Source organism: Gallus gallus, chromosome 2, assembly GCF_016699485.2.
Source record: "Gallus gallus isolate bGalGal1 chromosome 2, bGalGal1.mat.broiler.GRCg7b, whole genome shotgun sequence".
NCBI lineage: Eukaryota > Metazoa > Chordata > Aves > Galliformes > Phasianidae > Gallus > Gallus gallus.
The window spans coordinates 138,470,243-138,487,560 of record NC_052533.1 but is presented as its reverse complement, the minus strand read 5'-3'; the positions used below and the strand labels follow the sequence as shown (position 1 = coordinate 138,487,560).

At 38.9% G+C, this 17,318-nt stretch overlaps 1 long non-coding RNA gene across 1 annotated transcript in view; it reads left to right on the top strand.

Moving 5' to 3' along the window:
- The window catches only part of LOC121109953, a 36,207-nt gene extending 31,067 nt beyond the window's left edge, over positions 1 to 5,140 (top strand). The window contains exons 2-3 of the long non-coding RNA XR_005857750.2: positions 3,657 to 3,784; positions 4,221 to 5,140. This is a non-coding gene — a long non-coding RNA (uncharacterized LOC121109953). The remainder of the gene's footprint in view (positions 1 to 3,656; positions 3,785 to 4,220) is intronic.
- The last annotated feature ends 12,178 nt before the right edge of the window (positions 5,141 to 17,318 follow it).

The window sequence follows — 17,318 nt, the reverse complement described above, 5'->3', positions numbered from 1 at the left end:
ATATGTGTAGTGTGAAACATTGGGCACTGAGTTCCCAACACTCACATTCATGTATATTTCACAGGTATGACTCAGTGGCCATTTGCAATTGGGGAACATGAGGTATATTCATGGAGTGAATCTTCTGGCTTTGTTTTAGATAAAGGAAATGCAGATCTTGTTTTCCGAGTCCACCTTCCAACGCAAATCAAAGCGCAATAACTGGAAACAACTGGGAAGTTCATTTTGCTGCTGTGAACTAAAATGCTGAGTTCTCTAAGCACAAAATCTGTGTTGTGCTACAAACACCATATCACCTTGTGTTGTGGCTAATTCTTATTTCTGGATCTGCCATCTGGCTGATTGATCACACTCCTCCTTGATTCGAATGTGCTTTGAGCAAGGTATTTCTTTGTTTGCTGGCTAAATACTCATTGATTGCAAGAAGGGAAAGTGATGCCATAAGAATACTTCAAACAATCATTTAAAGGAGACCACTGTCAAGAAAAGTGTAGTATGTATAATCGTTTCATTGGTGTGTGGCTACTGCTCTAAAAATAGCAAAAAAAAAAAAAAAAAAAAGGGAATTCTGATAGAACAAAGCATTTTAGAATGTAAAACATTTTATTTATTTTGGGAGGTTCTTTAACCTGTTAAGGAAGCAATCATGCCAACAGAATATTTCTATTTTGGATAATCCATTTGTTTTTCTTACTGTCTTTTTTTAGTCTATACCATTAATTCACCAGTCTGAGAAAACAGTAAATTCCTGCAACTTTGTGCCTTTCAACAGCTCTTGGCTTTGCAATTAAGTACAGCACAGATGTACATTTCATTTCTTTCCTAAGAAATGTGGTGACCTTTTTAAATACATGGATGTGTATCAAGCCCTGTGCACAGTCCAAAAATGAGTTCAGTAAGAGGTCCTTCACTTTCACACAGTCCTGTTGCAATTGTTTTGCCCTCACATGGCTGGAGGCCTTGTAGGAGGACATGAGTGTTGCTACCAAAGGTTTCCAACTGGGGCAAATCTGCTCTTGCTTTTTTAGGAATATGAAACAAGGAAGTGTCCTTTGGTTTATGAGTCCCGTCTTTGCTATTGCAAAGAATTACATTGTATGTCTCTCCTGAAGTCTTTTCCAAAGTCCATAGCTCTTTGATCAAACATAGGTTCCTTGTACTCTCTGTGATATAATACTTCTCTGAGTTTGTTTTCGTGGAGAAATGGTGAATAGAGGTCATTACTATCACTTTTAAAAAGACTAATTAATAACTCTGGCATTCTAGTTCTTCTCAGCTCATCAGAGAATGATAATGAGTCTTGGAGAAGGGTGACTATACCAGAATTCCCTACAGAGACATGCCACTTTGAAGAAAAGGAGAAGAGATTAAAATAACCCAGGGATTTCACTTCACTTTTTTCCTCGAGCCCGACTGAAGGGTCATCTGTACCAAAGAAACTGAGAACACGTAGACTGCACAGAATCCAACAAGACAGTTTCAAAGTCTCAGTTGCTTTCACTGGCACAACCATGTCAGTGTAGCCCATAATCATGCAACGAATATTCCCAAGCTCAGAAAGATCCAGGAAATACAGGCAGTTTTTTTTTATCTCTCTGATAAGCTCTGGCATTCTCCCTGCTGCAGATGATTTCCTTGCGGACATATTAAAGAAAAAAAAAAAAAACTGTGCTGTTCTAACTCCAGCAAATGCACTGACACAGGATCTTCTCACTTGTTGGGATATCCTGTTGGTAGCTGCCATCATTCAAATGTTACTAAAGTCAGGTCACAGTCCAGTGAAAAACAATTACAAACATTTAATACAAGATAATTTACTCAGTGTCTTCAAAAACTACAGCTGTGCACACATTCAAGCAGAGACTGATAATGTTTTTGGAGAAGATGAATGTCCTGGCAGAAAGACAGAGCACCAACTGTTTAGGCTTCTGAAGTCAACTATACATTACAGTCAATTCAGCCTTTAGGGCTACATTGTGGAATCATTCTTTTAGCCGAGTCATATTTTCTCCTCACAAGGAAAGTTAAAAAACAGCCCTTCAGTATCAGCAGAGCTTCCCAATAAACCACTGTGACAATTTTTGACTGTGCTGCTCACTGCAACATAGAATTAGACCTCAGAAAATGTTCTGAGAAGACATCATATTTGCTGGATTTATGACTTATTGGGACTCACTGATACAAGTCTCAGTGAAAACTCAGGAGCTGCTCTGCAAAGGACAAGGGTGAAGGTGAATCAGGAAGTTTTATTCCCAGATTTGTGCCAGACTTTGAATAATGAAGAGTCTAATTTCAGCCTTTATTTTCTGATAAAAATAATTAGTCTTTCCATGAAGTCATTCATTTTAGGTACACAGAGTGTTTAGTTTGCTCGGTGTATGGAGTTGGATAGAGGATCTGTAGGACTGGTTGTTTCAATCATCTTCCACAAACTTTTTTTCTGTTGATATTCTTTGGGAGCATTGCTGTGCTAAACAGGAAAGAGTCTGCCCAAGTTTGTGGATGCTTTGTTTTCCTTCAGAAATAAGGTTGAAGCTCTTAAAAATGTTTATTTGGAAATAATACCCCCCTCTAGGGAACAGCAGAACAATCAAAACCTTTTCCATTCTCTCTTCCACTAAACACCACATTTAAGCTAGTTCCATTAACTTTTTTTAAAAAAAAATCAAGTTCCTTCCTGACTTAGGTAGAAACACATAAAACACTGGGAGCAAGATTTATTAGCTATTTACAGACTACTTTACATTCCATTTTCTCCTGGCACATCCAAGCAAAGTAATTGTGTTGGCATGTACATGCATGGCCTTGTTTGCAAAGAGTATGGACACATATCCCTGTGCAGCTCGTTTGATCAGTTGGTATATTGGCACACCCTGGCTGTACATTTCCCCTTGTTGTACTAGAGATGACTGATGAAAAAAATCCCAGTGCATCCCCGGAGCCTGAGTTTACCATTGTCCTGGAAAAGCGGTGGTTCAGGAACTCCCCATAAAGTGAATAGTTCAGAAACTTTTTTAATCCTATATTTTGACTGCTTAGATTTATCCTTAACATCTTTTAAAAGCAAAAACCCATGATAGAAAAGGATGTTGAAAATTTGGAACCATTTGTTACGTTTTCCTCTCAAATTTGAAGTATGCTGACATTTTCCAGAAACTTTCTGATCCTGCAGATCACTTTTCCCATGGAAATATGTTCTTTTGAAAAGCTTTTAATCAGTCCCAATAGCGGTAAGCTCAGTGTTCAGCTCACAGACAGCAGTATCTCCTTTGTATGTACACTAATATTTATCCCTGTCTTTCTGCCTCTATATCTACCTGTGTCCATGTGATAGGAATCATGAACAACTGGGTAAGACACAGGCCAGGCAGTCAGGAAACCAAAGTTTTGTTTTTGTGACTGACTTGACATATAATTTTGGCTAGATCACACATTTTCTTTCAAACCACTGCAAGAGCTGTTTAGTTAGACTTCAAGCTGTTCAACACAAAGCCTTACTTTTTCTGCCTACAAATGATTATGTGTATTTTGACCAAGTTCTTTACACTGTTTTGCTCCTGGAGGCAACATTCTTTAGACTTCTTCCACTTTAAGATACCATGATACTATTTAAAAGGCAATTTAAGCTCTTTTTTTTTTTTTTTTTTTTTTTCCAGTTTTGGACTGTGAGTACATCAGGATGAAGAGTCTGTGTTGGTGTTTGTGGTGTACAGGCTTCTGATTCAGGTATTCCTGCTGTGTTACACAATAGCTGTCTCATGCAGCAAGCACTAGAGAACTACAGGTAAGAAGAGGGAGTGCTCTGGAGACCAGAAGGACAAGGGGAACATCTGTGTTCACAGAGAAGTCATAGGTTTTTGTCCCTCTTGTGACATTGCTGTCAAATCTCAATTTTCTCAGCTCAAACTATAGAATCACACATTCATAGAATCATAGAATGGTTGAGGTTGAAAGTGACTTTAAAGATCATCTAGTTCTAACCCCCATAGGCCGGTTTGCCAACCTCTTTCAATTTTTTCTGTAGCTAGAAGTCTGACTATTTGCTTCCACAGTGCTCCAGGAATAGGTACTTTCAGGTGCACTATAGCCCTGTCTATACATTACTGGAAAAAAGCCATGGCACCTAAGCAAGCCAGAGGTCAGCGCTGCCATTTTAGTGTGAGTGACTCTCAGCTCTTCTTACAATCTCCCTCAGCCTTGAATACATGCCTTCCCCACAGCAGATGAAGTGCTTGGTGACATGAAGGAACAAGCAGATCTATGAACAGTGGAAACAATACAACAAGTTTTCCGACGTATTTGTGCCACCTAGTAGTCTCCTTTAACATCTAACAGCATGAGTGGGGAATCAAATCTTCTGCCACTGCTGGGATACTCACAGCATCGCTCCACTGGGCATAATATGGTGTCTAATAAAGAATTAACAGAACAGCTTGCTTCTCAGTTGGGTGCACACATAAGCTGCATCTACACTACTAAATTAAACAATACTAGGGAACGTTTCCAAGCACTGGAACTTGATCAACTATTCAGTTAAATTGTGAGAATACTAGCTGGCATGGTTCTGACCAGAGAAAACTAGCACTTTCTTAAACAGTTCCCAGGAACTACTTAAAAGTTAGAAAATGCCAAGGCCCATCAAAATAGGCATTTGGACATGGCCACCCTTCTTGGAAGGGTAAGAGAGTTTAATAGTACGGAATCTTTGTTTGGTGCCAGTTGGCTTCAGGAGCACAGAACAGTACTAGGCATGTTTAGCTCGCTACTATAGATGTAGCCATAGCCTATTTTTGCTCCACCCAGTTTCTGATTTTCATAACAGTTGTGGGAATAAAATGTCTTTGAAATGACCCAGGGTTTTTTTTGTTTGTTTTGTTTTTCTTTAATGTTGGATTGAACTGACTGACAGAACGATGCACACCCACATCCGTAAGCATCTACCTACCAGCATACACACACACCCATATGTACACATAGAACATGACCATGCATATACACCTGTACATACACATACTTAAATACATATATGCAATTAAAGAACTGGAGCATGTAAATATCATTTCTTCAGTATAATGTCTTGCAAAAATTTACAAAATCTTGCCACAGCTCCCTCGAGATATACGTTTGAGGAGAATTTCCCATCATAATGATGACATTGATAGTACTTCAGGAAGTTCTGGCCATTTCTTAAAGTAGACGAGGTTTATTTCCTAGGATTGGTTGGACGTTTCTATTTAACGAATTCTTAAACCATGACAGACACTGTTGGAACACACATTGAAACTCTTGGTCTCTTGACTGTTGGTAGGATGCTGGATTCTTGTCCAGCTTAGAGCTGGAGGGCCCATTGCCATGAGGCCTTCTGGACTGACCACCTATGTCACAGACCCCAGTGGATCTGAGTTACCTGTCAAGTGACTCACCAGCAGCCAGAAGGAGCCCTGAAGATGTTTTATGACTCATTTAACCTGTGCAAGTTCGTACAGGGATGTAAAACTAACAGGTGAAGATTTGTAGACCCCAGTCTTATATGGATGCCATGCCTATAGAAAATGCAGAAAATTAACTTCTATGAGAGCTTTAAATGAGATATGTGAGATAAAACATTTGGAATTCTGTTGATCTGTTTGCTGTGACAAGACCTTTCTCTCCATACACTGTATCAGGAATTATTCCAAGTGTACTGTATTGTACTGATTTGATAAAGGTTAACATTTTTATAAACTCACACTTGGTTATTCAGGCTCACTGATGCCCACAAACCTGTCAGATTCCTCAGTCAACTTGTGTCCTTCCAGTCACTCTACAAAACCCTGGTCTGTCTGTGGGTTATAGGATTTCCTCAGAGCATGCATTGAAGATAATCCAGAATCAAAACAGAGAAAGATTTGGAAGGAAAGAATGGAAGGAAAGATTGCTCGAACTCATCAGGCTGCAGGATTTTGTTCCTGAGTCCCTTTGGTGAAAACAAGGAGGAATAACCTGCAGTGTGAGGAGAATACAATCAGTTTCCCCAGTCACTGTTTTTGTAAACGAATCAAGTTTTTTTTAAGGCAAGTTAATGATAACCTTTCCTCTACAGCACTCAGCCCTGAAGACACCGAGTTGGAACAGATGGGCAATGTGCTGGTATTTAGCAATATGTTCAGAGAAAAAGCTGCACCCAGAAATTAAAATCAGGCTTTAGGTGCCAAATAGCAGAGAAGGGTACTTTTTTTTTCTTTTCCAAGCATATGTTCTCGTAAGCAAGCAGAAGAATTCCGGCAGCAGCCTGGAGGGAAGAAACGCCGGCTGTCAGGCAGTTCCTCTGACATGCAGAAGCTGGTGCTCTCCCACGTGAGCAGCACTGTGAACTCCCAAGGGCCTGCAGCTCCTGTGATGTTTTGCATATCTGTTACTGCTGAACTGCTGCTCCAAATTCTGGGTGAAACATCTGTACCCTGCCCACACAAGAAGAATTATGAAGTAATCTGGAAAGAGGCAAATCTAGATGGTTTGCTCTGTTTCGCTTCATTACAAGGAGACCTGAAAGTCACCTCACTCCATTTCTTTCATTGTAAAAAGTCTTGTGTTGTGTTTATTTGTTTTCCTTATCTATGGTATTTGGTCTTATTTTTACAATGGATGGTTAATTCTGAGCTGTTAGTTGACTATTTCACAAATTCTCTTTTCCCAGTCCTTAATCAGGTGTCTGAATTAAATATCTCTTTATGTGCATTAATAAACCCTGGGACAGGTCTTTATTATTTGTTCTTTTGTTCCTGAATCTTTTATGAACCGCTGTGTCGACAAGTTTATAATCTTTGCTAGCCAGACAAGATATGTAAACTAAAACAAAGCAGATATGTTTTAGGAGAAGAACTTATTCACTCATTTTCATATATAGACTTTTGCAAGGAAGCAGAATACAAGTGGAAAATATTTTTGCACCTTCAAAGGTCACTATTTTTAAAAGTTGAAAAATGAGTGGAAAAAGAACTGGTTGCGATAAAAATGAAAAACTGGATTTCAAGCAACTACATGAACTTCATATGATCTAGATTAATACAAGTGGTTTCTGCAAAAGGAAAAAATGACAGATACATCTTTTGAACATATCAGCTAAAGAGTGGATAAAAGAACAGTAGCAGCTACAATTCACTAGACTTTCTAAAGGTCTCATAGAGGAATCTTTGCAGAACGTTGTAAAGAATCAAAATAGTCATGCATGAGATTAATTTGGAACTTTCATGAATTTGGAACTGTCAGAAAGTGAGGAACGGAATAAAGACTACTATTTTTCCAGTACAGCATGAAGTTAAGCATGAGGTAGCCTAAAGTTCTACATTACACTCACAATATTTGTTAAGTGTACTGGAAACTTGAAAGAACTTGGTAGCAGTCAGTGAAGTAGCAAATCTGGAAGATTATGCAAGTATTTACGTAAGTTTTGCTACTTGTTGACACCAAACTGCTATGTAGGGATGTAACAAAACAAAGTCAATGGTCATGATGGCTGAAGTGTTTCTGCGCTCTTGCAAATGCAAAGTTAACGTACTCTGAAAGGAATATTTTCAGCTGTATGCTTTGAGGTTCTTACATGTTCAAATTTTATGACCTTAGGCTCTGGAATTGATTGTTAAAATGAATGCTGAATCTCTTAGTTCAAAGGTATTTAAGATCATATATGAAAAACATTTCCCTAACATTACTTGATCCCAATTCAAAGCTTTGGGAGGGACTAAGTGATCTGCCTAGGTCCCCTCCTACTAAAATATGTATGCAGTTCAATGTAAATATTTGCTGTATAAATAGCATCATTCAGAAGAGCAATTCAGTATATTAAAGATTTATTTATATTTAAATACACATATGCATATTTATACATTTACATGGAAAGACGTACAGGCACGCAGCCTAACACACTACTGCATTGTTTCAGTCAGCCCTTGTAGCTCACATACATGGGAAATTTCTCCAGGAGATCTACTATTTCCACGAAAAGTAACCAGCAAGTATCCTAACCTGCTGAAAATGTGGAATAACTTCAACTGATCCTTATTTCTGGCCAAAATGGGTTCTGCAATGGCTGCCTCCCTGTCACAGTAAACTTTCTGGTTGACATAGACCTGAACACAGGCTTTCTCTGCTGAAATGCCTTCACAGAACATCAGCAGAGAAGAAGGTGAAGAAACTGGTTTATTTTAGCCTTCCTTTGCTGTTAGGGGTTTTAAGAGAAGGAAAATTCCCATATAGTAAAGACCTGCAGGAGAATGCACTTTTAATGTTATAAGTAACACAAAATTTACACAGTTGTCCCTCAGGGTCTAGTCTAGGCCTTTCTTTATCCTACAGGTAAGGATCAAGTTGTTAAATCTCTACCTTTAGCCACAATTTTTCACATTATATACACAGTATACATATTCACATGTAGAGATTTCTGTTCCAGGTACATTAGAAGTGTCAATATGCTAAAAAGGACACAGTTCTTGCATGACTTCAGAAAGCAAACCCTACTATATGAACATAAATAATAGAATTATAGCATGGCTTGGTTGGAAGAGACCTAAAAGACTATCTAGTTCTGATCTTCCTGCCATGGGCAAGGAGATGTTCCACTAGATCAGGCTGCTCAAAGTTCCAACCAGCCTGGCTTGAAACAGTTCCAGAGATGGGGCATCCACAGCTTCTGCAGGCAACTGTTCCAGTGCCTCACCACTTTCTGAATAAAATTTTATTTCCAATATCTAAATTCCTAATATCAGAATGTCCCTTTTGGTTTAAAATCATTACCACTTGTCCTATCACTACATTGTCTGATAAGGAGTCTCAACCCATCTTTCTTGTTAGGCTCCCCTTGAATACATTAAGGCCACTATAAAGTTTCCTAGAGCTTTCTCCAAGATGAATCACACCAACCCTCCCAGCTTCTTTTCATTAAAGAAGAGGTGCTCCAGCCTTCTGATCACCCTCCTGGCCCTCCTCTGGACTCACTCTAACAGGTTCGTGTCCTACACTACAATTTTTTTTTTTTAATGTTTTCAGGTTTTATTAAGAAATAAACCATCTCATCAGTTGAAATTGGTAGTATGGGTCAGCTTCTGGTGACTCTGGTATAGCTCTGCCAACATCAGTGGAGCTGTGCCAGTGTGTATCAGCTAAATAGTTGATTTTTAGAAGTGTGTTTTATTTCTACCTTTCCTTCAAGATGTTAGGAAAACAACTTATCCTAGAAATTGTTGTTCCTGGAGTGAGTATATTTCTGTATTCCATTTTCTGTCTCTACAACTTACAAGTATTTTTTTTTTTCTTTGTAAGGAGGAAGCTTCAGGCTTTTACAGAAACCTCATTACTAAGTTACTAAGTATGTAAAACCTCTTTCCTAAGGCAGCACTGAGTTTGCAAAAACATAAATGTACTCCATTAGCTAAGGGAAAAAAAATAAGGTTACTAAAACATAAAGGACATTGAGCAAGACTTCCATAGCTTTATTTAAATGCATGAAGTGCTCCAACTGATTTTGAATCATGGTAGGGAGACACGAAAAGTATTTTGTTGCCTTTGGTGTGCTTTGTCATTTTGATGGATACCTCTGCTATGAAGTCTGGTGTATACTGTGGGCTCTTACTGTAGATTGCAGTGGAAGTGGACTAGAGTGATAGCGTTAGATTGCATCCAAGTACAGCATTCTGGCTCATAGCCATTTGCAGCATACAAAATTATGTCAGACAGCAAGGCTGATTCTGCATAAGCTTGAGGATCCTATTCCCCAGACTCTTCATGAGGGTAAGTCACTAGTTGTTCACTGCTTTTGACTTGTGGAACAAATACTGAAGCCCTAATGAAAAAAAAAAACAAAACCCACACCATAATTCTTGGTGTGCTTTACTTACTGGCACCATGCCCTCTGTTCTATTTTCTTCCCAGTGTTTTTGTTTCTTATCTTTTGCAGCTACTGACCAGTTCATGTTCAGAGCAGCTTTCAAAGGTGAGTGGGTGCAGAAAAATCTCCCACAGAAATCATGGGTTTGGAAGGGTGAGGACTTCAGCGTAGATTTATGGCTTTGAAAAAGTACAGAATAATTTGGTTTTCATGGTGCATAACCTTACCCTTAACACAGGGTGTTAAACACCCAAGGGTGTTTTCTGGTCGTTGAAACTTTATTGTTGTTACTGTTAAATTGTTAGAATGGCTCCTGGCCAAAACCCAAACCTGCCAGCTCCCAAATAGGTCCTACCTAAAACTTGAGTGTTAACACAGGCCTGTGTTACACCCAACCCTTAAATTCAGACCCCAAGGGTGTCAGTCCTAACAGATTTTGCATGTATGTATGTTTGTATGTAGCCACTATAAGAAGATAATTTAACAGTTTGGACATAAACTCCACGATACCAGAAGAGTGCCCAAGAATGGCCATAGATGGAGTGGTGGAATGCAGGTACTTGAGTCCAACCAACATGATTATTCGATACCTTTGCTTCACTGATTATTTCCCACTGAACTTAGTTAACTTTGAGTGTGGGTCTCTCAGATGCACATATATCCAGACAAACCATAAACCTCCAGAACTTGCATAGTACCCTTTCTCAGCCTCACACTTTCACAACCTCCACCAGTTCCTTACTCAGAGCTTCCTTCTGAAATAGCAGGCAGAGGCTGAGAGCAAAAGAGGGCTGCCAAGCAGGTCAGTGACAATGTGACACTGGACTGCCTCCTCTGTTTTCACAGGGAAACTTTAATCCTGGTTCTGGCCAGCTCCCCTCCATGCTTCTAATTTCATTTTATCCCTTCTGCTTAGAAATGAGAACTCGTTGATTATTGCTTACCTGTGGAGGTGTGGGCTGTTTTTTTTTTTTTATTTTTAAGCTGAACTAATTTTTTTTATTTTTTAATTTTCCAGGAATTTAGCAGAAGATTTTCAGCCTCTCCCAAGTGACTTTTTAACAGAAGTTTTGTCTTTAGAAAAATAAATTTGTTTTCTTAAAAAAAAGAAAAATAAATTTTTTTTTTTTTTTCCTTCCCCTTTTGAAAAATCCAAGCTACAAATGGGCGGACAGTTATAATTAAATTAAAAAAATTACAAGTCTTCACTATCTTGTCATTCTTTGTTCACTAGGAATTAGTTACTACTACCTGATAACCTAATTCTCAGTCAAAGACAACAACCGCAATAACTGACCTACTCAGTGCTTACAGCTAAAATGCGCATGTCCTCCCTAGGTACAGAAATCCTGTTTGTGTCAATTTATGAATGAAAAATCAACTTTCGGTTTGCAATTTTCTTCCAAAGGTAAGGTGAGTTATCGCTTCTCATTGCTTCATATTTTTGTTCTGTTCACAGTATTCTTGTCCATCTTCAGAAGAAAACCTGTAGGATGTCCGATTAAACTTTTGTTTGTTTGGATAGAAAAGTAATAATGAGGCACATTTGTCAGATAATGTAAATGAAGTTCACTTGAGCAGTATCTTCACAGACCCGTACACTGTCATTTTGGCTCTTACCCAGCTTAAGGACAAAATCACAAAAAAAGTGCTTACAGCATTTCTGAATGTGAAAGCTCAGGTTGCTGATCTGACAGTACGACTCCATTTTCAAATCACATCTGTTTACTTTCTGTGCTCCAGTCCTGAACTGAGACAGGACAGTCTGGAAAATACTTCGTGTAACTCCAAATGTGTTAGATTTACAGTGCTCTGCCAGAAATCTGACAGGACAAGTTAAAGATAAAGAATGATAACTTAACACAGACATCGTTGCTGTCCTTGAGGAGATGTCTGCCAAACTATTTCTACTGAAAAACAGTCACAATATATAACATTTTGATTCTCTGTAGTGCAAAAGAGCCTGCATGGCAAATGCTATTGAATGGAGTCTCAGCATACATGAGAGGTGGGAAAATTGGAAAGGTGATTCCAGCTGTGGAATTGCCCGTCAGAATTTATTCCCAAGGTGGAAGTGTAGGGCCTAACTCCCAATTTACACCTCCAGGCATTCCCTATTCAGTTGAGTAACTTGAGGAGGACTTCGTTTTCACCACATATTTTATGAGATCAGAGGAGACATCCAATTCATCTGCAGGAATTCTGCAAAGGCCTTAGCAAAGAATGCTAGACAGCCCTCACCTCCCCATTTGTTTCTCTAAAGAGACATTTTTAATTGAAAATGACTGGTTTCTAAGTGATGTAATGATTTAAAAGGGAAAAAAAAAATACTTGGTATAAATGTCATTGAGAAGAGTTTTGAGGTTCATCATGAAGTTTCATGTGGGGATTAGATGAAGGGAGAGGACAGACTTCTTTCGCTGTTAGTTAAGCAAATCTAAATTTGGGCTTTCAATCCAGGTTTCCTATTTAAGGGCTCTTTGAAGGAACATCTATTGCTTGGGCTTTTTCTACTCCATACATTATTTCTCTTGCACTCTTTTGCATAATCCTTGCAGAGGTCTCATTCCACATCCAAAAACAAAGACTGAGAAGATAAAAAAAAAGGTCTAAGATAGACATTTTTTTAGCGCTAATGTTAACCAAGAGTGGAGTCGTGTTACCACCTCTACTGCCTCAACCACATGAAAGGCTTTGACTTTGTTTCTGCCTCCCAGATAGCAGACCTCTTGATGTAAGAAGAAATGCTTTACATTTTCTTCTTCAAAACATCTTATGTAAAGGCATAAGGGATACAAATAAAAAGCAACGTACTTCCTACATGCAGTGAAATCACTGTACTTCAGATTCACAGCAGTATGAATACACACTCCTGCTCATTCCACGACTGTTTCTTAGCTATCTTTTAGATTGTCTCCTGTTCTTAAGCTGTCATCATTATTTCCATACATCTCTCCTCCTGGTGATTTCACAGGTCCCATCAGCTTGTATTTGTGAATTAGCAACTACATAGTGAGATGTACTAATGGAAGATGGGTTAAGAGTGTGGTGTCCCTCCTTGTATCAGATGTCATGGAAGCAGCTGGTGTGTATGCAGGAAGATGAACCAGTCATAAAAGACTTCTTATAATTTATTTTCCCAGACAACCAGAGAATCAGAGTTTTCAAATAAAAATCACATTATTCCTGAAATCATCGTATACCTTCGCACTTTTTATGAACTGCTAATTCATATGATATAGTCTAAACTCTTGTTAACTAAATTGTTCATTTTACATTCTGTAAGATTTCTCAGCACACCATTTAATAAATTAACCACAGGTTATGATGTCAGTGAAATTCTTATTTCCAAAAGACTTTCAGAGCTGATTTAAAAACTACAGTCAAGCACCGGCAGGAATTTATAGATTTTAAATCACATCACACAGACTTGACAGGAGAGCCAGAACAAGTGATCTTTCAAGAGAACAGAGGTGAAGTTCAGGAAGGTGAGACAGAGGCAGCTGTATGAGTCCCGGTGAGTCCAAACAACAAAGGATCTCTCAGTTTTCATTGCACTTCAATGTGGCTTCTTCTCTGCTGTGTTACACTCATATTTTAGCTCATGTTATGGATGCTCCTGGAATCTAGGGAAATGTTTCTTCACATTAGAATAAGAAGTGCATCTTGTTAATTCCAGTTTTATACGAACTGCATGTAACATCTGCAGCTGTTGGAGTCATCGTTGAATGATGGCAAGGGAGACCCCAGGGAAGACAGGAACCACTTGGAGAATGATCTTCAGGAGTTCTTCTGTTATCATTTAAGTTTCTGTAAAGAGAAAAAAATCCTTTCCTTACTCTCCTTTTAGTTCTTATAACCTGCTCTTGTCGTATTTAATCAAAGTGTTTCAAAATCACTTCTCACCTAAGGTAATTGTATTTTATCTTCTGTAAGAAATTGCATCTCTGTTTGAAAAGAGCTGATAGAAACACAAATGATGAGCTTAGACTAGTTGCTCTCCTTTTAGATGGTCAAAATGAAGCAAAATCAACCCTCATCTTAGTATCTAAATCCAAGTTTCTGTCCGTTTCCTCTTCTTTACAGGGTTTGCCTCCTGAGCCATTAAAAGGCAATTTAATTAATGGTGCTCATTGTTAGTGCTTAGTCTGCTGCTACATAAGGAGAAAATTTGTGCCAGAACTGAAGGATAAATACATTTACATAAAAGTTTTATATATTGTTGATTTTATTTAGCAACTGATGGATCTGTGCTTAGTGAAGATGGTACATAATCTGAATTGTCTCTGAGACTGTGAAGCTGATGTATATATCATTGCATCCCTTTGAGTTGGACAGCAGCATGTAGGTGACCTTTCCCTGCTCTTTAGTTTTGGAATGTAACTTGATAAGAGTCAGGAGTTCCTGCCATATTTACTAATTCTGTGGTTGATTAAGTTATTAATCAATGTACAATTAACTTTGGACAATGATGGGAAAAAGTGAAATAAATGAATCGATCATCCAAGAATCTAACATTTGGGAATCTTCCACCAGGGTGTTTTAAACATCTCTGTCAAACACATGGTGATATTGCACATTAAATGCTTCATGATGGTTTCTCATTTCAGCTCCTAACCTTTACAGTGACTGCAGACTGGGAAGTACAGGGGATGGTGTCTAGTTAGTAGTTCCCAGGCTCCGTCATTCCACAAAGATCTCTCACCAAGAACTTGATAAATAGTTCTGGAAGGAGGTAGAACAGGGAAGTTTCTCTGTTTCAAGCTTCGTACACCCCTATAACCATGAGCACCTCTTAATTTTCTCAGTCTCTCTCTTACTGACTGCTGTCACTTGGGATAATGACAAGTGTGCCTGTTCTTGATTTCTTGAGGAATGCATGCCTGTAGTCAGTGGAGATCTATCACACATGTTCATAGAAATCACACTGTGTATGTTCTGAGCAAGTTTGAGTACTCAAGCTCCAAGACATCATTCTGCATACATTCTGATTATTAAGATAAAAAGCAAGATTACCAATTGCAAGTGAAAATAGCAGGTCAGGAAAGTGTGCAAGATCAAGGGATTACAAATTCTGAAAACAGTTGCAGAAGTCCTCCAAGTTACTTGCCGGCATTCAGGCAGTATGTATGTTGGCTAGGGTTTAATCTGATGAACACTAATGTCAGTAGCTGTCTATCCAGATACTTGAATCAGATTGCTTCAGAGCAGCATGTGAGATAAAAAATCTTGTACTAAGTAACATACATACTTAGAGCACCATTCTGCAAAACTCTAGTTTTGTGAGTAATGCAACAGAGATTGTTCCCTTGGGCCACAAACATGGTGTAAATGGACAACAGATTGGTAGCAGACGTAGAAACCTGTGTGAAGCCACTATCGGTTTGATGTTTCATTGGATCCTGTCCTGCTAACTGCATTAATAAGCATTTTAGGATGTTGGAATATGCATTTTTGAGTGGCAGAGCTGTTTTCTTTTGAGCATTCTGCCTGTCTGTCTCTTTTCTAGCCCAGCCAGCAGTGCAAACAGAATGAGATAAGTATACTGAATAAATGTGTTCCTCATCAGTTTCACAAGTTTTAAGTAGATGGATGCAGTAAATATGCTTTAATTGCATATTGTGTTTCAGTTATTGCTGTAAAGCCATTTAGAGCAGATATAGTATCGCTGTGCTGAAAGCCTCCAATCTGTGTTTGCCCAATGGCAGTGGCAGCCAACTGTATTTCATTAACTACTAACACTCAGCACATTTGCTCACTGTTTTGACTGTGCTGTTTGCTCTTGCCTTGGCTGCGTGCTTGCTATGATTGTGAGATCAAATTGGAAAATAGATCCAAACTTCACAGCTTTGTCCTTTGCTACTGAAGGTACTGCAGCAAATAACATCACTAGGGTATCTGATAGGAAAACCTAATGCCTTTGGGACCACTCCCAGGTGTGCAGGGAAACTAATGTGGGGAAGGGGTGCCTTACCCACTGAATAGTTCACACGGCTGTTTTCATGGTTTCTGAGCCAGTCGCATAAATGCAAACCGAATGATAAAGCTACATTGACATCCACAAACAGGAAAGATCTTTGCCGAAGGCTATGAGGATGAGGAAAAGCAGGAGGAAAAAAAATGGGCAATTGTCTCTTTCAGGTGCCCCATTTAATGTTGTATATCAGGATTCTTGTCAGTTCCATATACTGACCCACTTACAGAGCATGAATTAACAGGGCAGAAAAGAATCAAGGCAGTACTACCTTCACTTCTACTTTGGAACACTCAGTGTACAGTAGAGTCAGTATTTCTGCTCAAATACTTAAACTCAGACATAGCCTTGGAACCCCAAAAGGTCCTCTTCGAGTGCCTGTTGTGACAACACAGTAATTTCCATGCATAGCATGAAAGATGCCTCTACTTCTGTGCCACCTCTAGCATCCAGTGAGTCTACACCACGGTCAGCTGGGAGACCTGCCTAGAGGCAGTGAAGTAGAGTCAGAATGGCTCTCCACCACACATAACTTTTCACAGCCTTTCTCAAGCTCTGTCTAAGACATGGCTTTACATCTAAAAAATGTGTGTACAAGTGGCTCAATTATATATAAACCAGATGGCTCATATTTTTATAGCCTAAAATTATACCACTCCCAAGAAGAGTCTGAGAAATGGAAAGAAATAGATTATGAGGAGCTGCAATGGTAATTCATTTGTCACTAAAAATAAAATAGAAATTAGAGACCAGAATTGCTATTACATTTGAAATAAAATAGTGAATTTTTGCCAAAGCTTTCACTGAGCATTTGTTATTTTCTTGTCATTTCTGTGACTCGATTGAATTTCCAGAGCATCACTGTTGTAATTTTTTATTGAAGATGTGCCAACTAGCTCTACAGTCGTGGGGACAGCAGGGAATTCTGAGCATTCACCAGCAGCCTGGAGTCTAAACACTCCTGTTTTCTGTGTTCGTTTGCCTGAAAAATTCAAAGCAGACACAGTCTGTCTGATTTTCCCAAACAGGCCTCTCTATATGAGAACCAGAAAGAAAAATGAACCCCAAGCAGGGAGCAGACCTTGTCTGGAGAACTTTCATATGCCTCTAGATTAGAGGCTTGTTTATCTGAGTGGTTTTGGTTGGTGGTTTTTGTTGTTTTTTTTTTGGGGGGGGGGTGGGGGGGGGGAGAGGGGAGTTGTGCTTTGGAACCACTGTCTGATGTGGAACTTGACCCCCCTGTAGCAGAGATCATGCCATGATACAGAATAAAACCAAACAAAAGTGAATAAGTAAGGAGAGAATGAAAATTTCTTGTAAACCAGGGAAAGGAAGGAGTAAGGGCAGGGTAAGGGGAATTAAGTTCAAAGCTATGCAAATTAATTTGCATGGTCTATGATTTAGTTCAACATATTTGCTGATCTCCACTAACTGACAGCTCTGATATTACGTCTGGCTTTCAGTATCACTTTTAAGGTATTT